Here is a 6555-nt window from a genome sequence, read left to right as displayed (position 1 = left end):
AGGGCGTGAAGGTCACTGACACGCTTAGCAGAGGCCATAGCGAGTAAAAAAGCGGTCTTACCAGATAACCATCTGAGTTCAGCCTGATCCAGTGGCTCAAATGGTGAGGAGCAAAGGGACTCTAAGACAACAAGCAAATCCCAGGAAGGTACCCGCGTGGCAAAGGGAGGCCGCAACTGCAGCGCGCCCTTCAAGAAGCGACTCACTAGAGGATGTGAACCCACGCTACGACCATCCACAAATACATGCTGAGCTGAGATAGCAGCAACATATACCTTAATGGTTGAGACGGAGAGACCTCTATCCAACAACAACTGCAGGTACCTGAGCAATACAGGAACAGAGCAACACACTGGATCCTCATGTTGATCTGTACACCAACTGGAAAAGAGTTTCCATCTGTTGGAATACAGTTCCCTAGTGGAGGGAGCTCTCGAATTTAGTACTGTCTGGACCACTGCCTGCTCACAGGAGCTCAGCAGGGAGCCAGGCCCTTCAGCGGCCAGACCTGCAGTTGAAGACGTTTCAGCTGAGGGTGCCAAATGCGCCCCTCCAACTGGGACAGAAGATCCTGCCTCTGTGGGAGAGGCCAGGGCACTCCGTTGAGAAGCCGACAAACAACAGGAAACCAGACTCGCCCTGGCCAGTACGGGGCTACCAGCAGCACGGAATGGTTGCTTCTTTCTATCCTGTGAAGTGTCAGCATGAGCAGGGGGAGAGGAGGAAAAGCATACAGGAGGCAGTCTGGCCAGGGATGCGCTAGTGCATCCTGTCCCAGTGGACTGGTCTGTTCCGAGAGGGAAAACCACAGTGGGCAATGCGTCAAAGCCTCTGACGCAAATAAGTCAACCTCCGCTCTGCCGTACCTCTCCCAGATCATCTGAACCACTGAAGGATTCAGCCTCCATTCGCCTGGTGGGGGCCTCTGGCGGGAGAGCATGTCTGCTGCCTCGTTCTGCACTCCTGGCAGGTGCAGAGCTCTGAGGCTCGCTAGGTGGGGTGATGCCCACAGCAGTAGCCTCTGTGCCTCCCTTAGGGACTTGATGGACCTGGTGCCACCCTGGTGGTTCACATGGTAAACCGTAGATGTGTTGTCCGAACGCACTAAGACATGTTTGCCTTCCAAGAAGGGGAGAAAATGCCTGAGCGCTAGATGGACTGCACGCAGTTCCAACACATTTATGTGCCAGAGCCTCTGATGGGAGCTCCAAGTCCCCCTGACTGTCCTGTGGTGCCACACAGCCCCCCAACCTGAGAGGGAGGCATCCGTCACTACTATCTCCCGGCGGGACGGAAGTGAGCCCAGGGGAACACCGCAGCACAGATAAGTTCTGTCTCTCCAAGGCTCCAGGGCCCGAAGGCACTGGCCTGATACCAGCACCGTCCTGTTTTGGTGTCTCTTGGGGTCGAGACCCAACCCGTTGACCCAGATTTGCAAAGGGCGCAACGAGAGGAGGTCTAGAGGGATGACCGTTGTTGCTGCTGTCATTTTCCCTAGTAACTGGAGCAGTAGTCTGTATGTTATTCTCTTGCCCCTCTGAAAACGAGAGACAAGGCTGAGGATATCGTTCACCCTCTGGAGGAAGGGTGAAGCCCTCATCCTCACCCCAGTTCCAACACATGGGACAGAAGGGTTTCTGTGTTGCAAAGCGCCTGCTCCTGTGTTGGAGTGCAAACCAGCCAATCGTCTAAGTAGGGAAGAATTCGCATGCCTTTGGCCTGCAAAGGGGCAAGTGCAGCTGCAATGACCCTTGTGAAGATCCGAGGAGCAAGCGAAAGCCTGAATGGGAGCACACGAAACTGGTAAACCTCTCCCTCGAATGCAAAGCGGAGGAACTGTCTGTGCTTGGGTGCCACTGGCACATGGAAATAAGCATCCTTCAAATCGACACTTGTGAACCAGTCTCCCTCTGACACAGCCTGGAGAACATCTGCTGTGCGGAGCATATGAAAACGCAGAACCTTTATGTACTGGTTCAGCTTCCTGAGGTCGAGAATGGGGCGAAACCCGCCGTCTTTCTTCGGAACTAGAAAATAAGCTGAATAGAAACCCCTCTTCTGACAAGAACTTTGTACAGTTTCGATGGCGCCTTTCCTTAAAAGTGCCGCAATCTCCTGACTTAGAACCAGAGACCTCAAAGGGTTGTTGACAACAGTCACCTGTTGAGGGGAGGAACGTCCAGCCCCCAAAGGACTCTGAGTCCTGGCTACAGGGCGATAACTGTTGGCATGCCTTGGTTTAGGCAGGGGCGCCCGGCGTAGATCAGCAAACTGCTGTCTGACCTTATTAACTTGAGCACTGCGCTCCAAGGCCTCTTGGGCTGCAGACCCAAACATCTGTCCCGGAACAACCGGTAGTGTGCGTAGGGTCTTCCTGCATGCCTCTGATAAGGGGGACTGGGCCAGCCAAACTTGGCGTCGGGCCAGAGTCAAAGTGGACATAAGTCTGCCAAGCTCTCTTGTCATGAAAGCAAAAGCCTGAAGTGAAGCATCACTCAGGCTCTGTGTGGGGGCATCAGCTCCAGTGGTCTGAAGGGTCTGTGACAGAGCCAGAACAAGGTGAGATAAGGAGTTACCGATGCGCCCCATCCTAGCTGCTATATCATAGCACTTGATGAGGAGGTCATCAGTGATCCTGCACTGTGGGCGCGGGCAGCGGGCATCTGGTCGGAGGGCCTCATCTGGGGAGACTATCAAAGAAGCAATAGATGCATCAATGGCAGGCATTTGGTCTAGCCCACACTGGGCAGCATCCTTCATAGCGGCCAAAACCCTGCAGTCACTAGGCAAATGGTGGAATGCCTTAGGGTCAGGCCAGCATCTTTTAAGCTCCTCAATGTATGGTACCGAATGAGGCACTTGGAAGGTAGACTGTTGCGGAGTATTTTTGAAGAAGGCATTGGCCGGAGCCATCTCAACAGGGGCAACATCGAGGCCAAGCCGAGAGATAGCCAGCTGAATGGCTTTTTTAACTGTTGAAAGCCCAGTGTCAACATCTTTCATGGAATCTGACTCAAGAGAGTCCATTCCTGAAGAGTGTGAGGGCGCCCTCATCAAATCCTCCTGCTCTCCCCCCTCTTTATCACTAAAGCAGTTCCCTGAAGCTGCATTAGAAAGGACATCTTCATCTTGCAGAATAGCAACAGGGGATAGGGAAGACAAGCTATCACCCTCACCGATCATAGGAGGTGGTGCTGGAGCAACAGAGCTAGCAACTGTAGCAACGGGAGGGGGGGCCTCAGGTTGCAAATTAAGGAGAAGGGCCTTAATCTGGGCAAATTCAGAGGCCAGTGTGTCCACCTTGAGAGCCAGCGGCTCCTCACGTCTCTGTTTCTTCTTAGCAACAGTGGAGCTCAACTTGTGTTTGCGTTTGGAGCTCAAAGAGGGGGTCCTGCTTAGGCTATTTTCATATCTAGCTAGCCTAGCGGCCCTCTCTGCCAACGGCATGCAGCGGCAATTACTGCAGGCCTGGTCTGTCATCGCCTGCCTTAGATGTTCAACGCCAAGGCATGTTGGACAAGTGTCATGGCCATCCTCTGCACTGAGAGGGGTCATGCAGGCATTGCAAGCTGAGAACATGGTTGCTGTCAAGCCCGACTCGACTGCCTCCGTTTTCACGAATGTTCAGTTACGGTCGCTAATTAGTCAGTAAGAAGAAGCTCCAATATCGGGGTAGTGTGGGGCAAGAGCGGAAACACTCGGCTACACACCCACCAGGAATCACTGACTTAGCACCGTAGGTCTAGCAAGCAGCAAGAGCGAATCACACTCAGTCACAAGCCGTGGGAAGCCAGATCGCGGTAGTGAAGTTGGACGGTAGCTATGGAGCGAGAACACTCTCCGCTACTGTCCACAGACCTTATACACAGTCGTCGCTGTCAGGCGGGAGCACCTCAGCGAGACCGGTCGGTCGAAAGGTTCGGAAGTAATAGCTTTAGCTAAGTCGGTGACTCCTGAAAATAGCAAGTCAACACAAGCAACGTTAGCCGCTACAGCAGAGACGCTAACGGCAACGACAGTAAACAAGAGTATACCAGCCGGGAGAAGGTGATAATACTTACCTGCAAAGGTGCGGCAAAACTCCTGGTTAGGTAATGAACACCGGCTATGCAGCCTCTGGAGGATGGGACGTAGCTCCAACCGATGGGTTACGAGGCTACAAGCATAGGCGGCTAGATGCTAAGCTGGCAAAACAAACTGTACGACCTGCGCGTAATGGCGAGAAGATGAAAAGGAGTCGACTGCTGGGTGACAGGGCTTCTTATCAGATTGCTTTCGTCACCAGGTCACATGTGACTTTGTTGGTATTATGTCTCGACCTCTTGCGCCACAGCGCGATGATATCCAGGTATTGTATACCGTCTCTGGCGGTCAGGAAGAATGAAATAGAACAGACATTTAACCTCATAGCAAGGAAATGCATACTGATGAAGAATACGCTCCATGTGTCCTTTAGAATCACCTAAAGTCTAACTTGGTGGATAACTTCACTCATGGTGCAAATGTGTCTCACATCAAAAACAGCAACAATCCACCAGATGCATAAGCAAAGGAAACCCAGCAGGTACCACTGGGCAACAAGCTGAACACTACTAAAGACATAAAATAGCTCTAAGCTACAGCGAGTATTCCACATGCAAAACCCCAGATTTGAAATCCCTGTATAGATCAGTTGACTCTTTACAGAGCTAAACTTACACTGATGGATGAAAACTAACAAATAACTCCTAACACTGAGACCCATTTCACTCAGAATGGAGTAAAAATCAACTTTTAAATATTCTGCCCTGAGATTTCAACACTTCAGTCTTTGCTTTGTCCAATAGCTGTTTATGGATGTGATATGGAGTCGTTCTCAATCTATGTGCTACTGTGTAGTCAACACAGGTGGAAAAGAGTGCTGTACTCGAGTAAAAGCACAGTTATTGAGGTTAAAATGTACATCAGTAAAAGTCAAGGTACTGATTTCTATATGTACCCAAAAACACTACTGTGGTCAACTGTTTTTGACCTGTTAATTCCTCTCTCTGGGGGTTATACAGCAAGTGGACAAATGATCCTGAGTTTAATATCAATAACCATATGTGCTGCAAGCTGTAGGAGAAACAACAGGCACAATTAAGACCATTGAAGGCTTTTATTTCACCTGTGAACCCTTTTTAAGGGATATGTAGCCGAGATGGACGAAATCAGTACTTGTTGGTCATTTTGGGCGCTAAAGGAGACTGTGTCTCTTTATAGGTTTCTCATTGGCCACAGTGAACTCACGGCTGAACAGACCTCACCACAACAATGATATTTACAATTTATCTTTATCTATTTAACCCTTGTGCTTTCCTCAAATTTACTATCCTCTGGACACCTTCAAGGCAAAAATGTACATGTACAGAAAAACTACCATTAAATCTCTTTAACAACTTCAGACTTGCTCAAACCTGCCAAACATTAAATAATTTTCAGGATTTTAACCCTTTAAATGCCACTTTAATTATTTGAAATATTTCACTTTATAAAACACCCCCCCCCCCCCCCCCCAAAAAAAAAAAAAAAAAATTTGATTATTTTCCATGAAATGAATAGTAGAAAGATGGAGCTTCAAGGTGAGTCTTGTATGGGTCAAAGATTAGCAACAAAATTGATTTGATTGCATTAAAAGTAGAAAAAAAATATTTATGTTTGGTGATTTAATGGCAGTTCTGTAAACGTACATTTTTGCCTCGAAGGTGTCCAGAGGGTGCAAAAGAGAGCACATTTGCTCAGTTACACAGGAAGAGAGAGGGAGAAAGGAGACAGAAAATCATTTGATCCTCTGTCCTGATGTGACTTGGTTTACCTGTGAAGTATGGAACAATGCTGCACCTCTAATTCACTTCTTCTTCCTCCTAATTTTTTCTTAGACTTGAAGCATTTTTTAAAAGGACTGAATGAAGCACCAGAGGCGAACTCTGACTGCTGTGCTTGCGTGTGCATTCAGGCAGTGGCTTGGTCGTCCTGTATGAGGTAGATTTTAACCTTGTCGTATACGACAAGAGGAGACACATAATGAAAAGCTTAATAGCTTTTGAACCATGCATAACCATTTGAACCATATCCACTCACCTTTTTAAGCTTTTCCTTTGTAGTGCTTAGAGGCTTTTCTAGCAAGCCTGGAACTGATGACTTTTTGAGGTCTTCAAATTAAATCCACACCAGTAAATCTGATATTGAAAGTCTTTTCATTTTCATTTCATTTTTTAAAAGTCTATTTTTGATAAATTTTCATCATAGCTGCTAATGCTAACTGCCATATTGTTTTCCCAGAATGCCTTGTATGTCAACCAATGGCAGGCTGTTCTGTTGTGTCATGCTGTGTTGAGCTGCACATGTCTAACTGGGCAGATTATGGAGGAGAGAGAGAGAGAGAAAGAGAGCCTGTGCTGTGTCACAGCAGACAGTGGCCATATTTGAGAAATTGCTCCAATACAGCCAATATGAGGAAGCAAAAAGATGGATGTTTCCAGGCTCTTAAAGGGTCTTAAAGGGTCATTTAAACTCATCTTTCATTCAAACTGACTG

At 48.3% G+C, this 6555-nt stretch overlaps 1 pseudogene; it reads right to left on the bottom strand.

Moving 5' to 3' along the window:
• Window positions 1–475: 475 nt before the first annotated feature.
• On the bottom strand, window positions 476–3579 carry LOC121511829 (annotated as a pseudogene).
• Window positions 3580–6555: the final 2976 nt, after the last annotated feature.

The sequence above is a fragment of the Cheilinus undulatus genome, linkage group 1 (genome assembly GCF_018320785.1).
Source record: "Cheilinus undulatus linkage group 1, ASM1832078v1, whole genome shotgun sequence".
Taxonomy (NCBI): domain Eukaryota; kingdom Metazoa; phylum Chordata; class Actinopteri; order Labriformes; family Labridae; genus Cheilinus; species Cheilinus undulatus.
The sequence above is the reverse complement of the archived record's forward strand: the minus strand, read 5'-3'. Positions and strand labels throughout refer to the sequence as shown.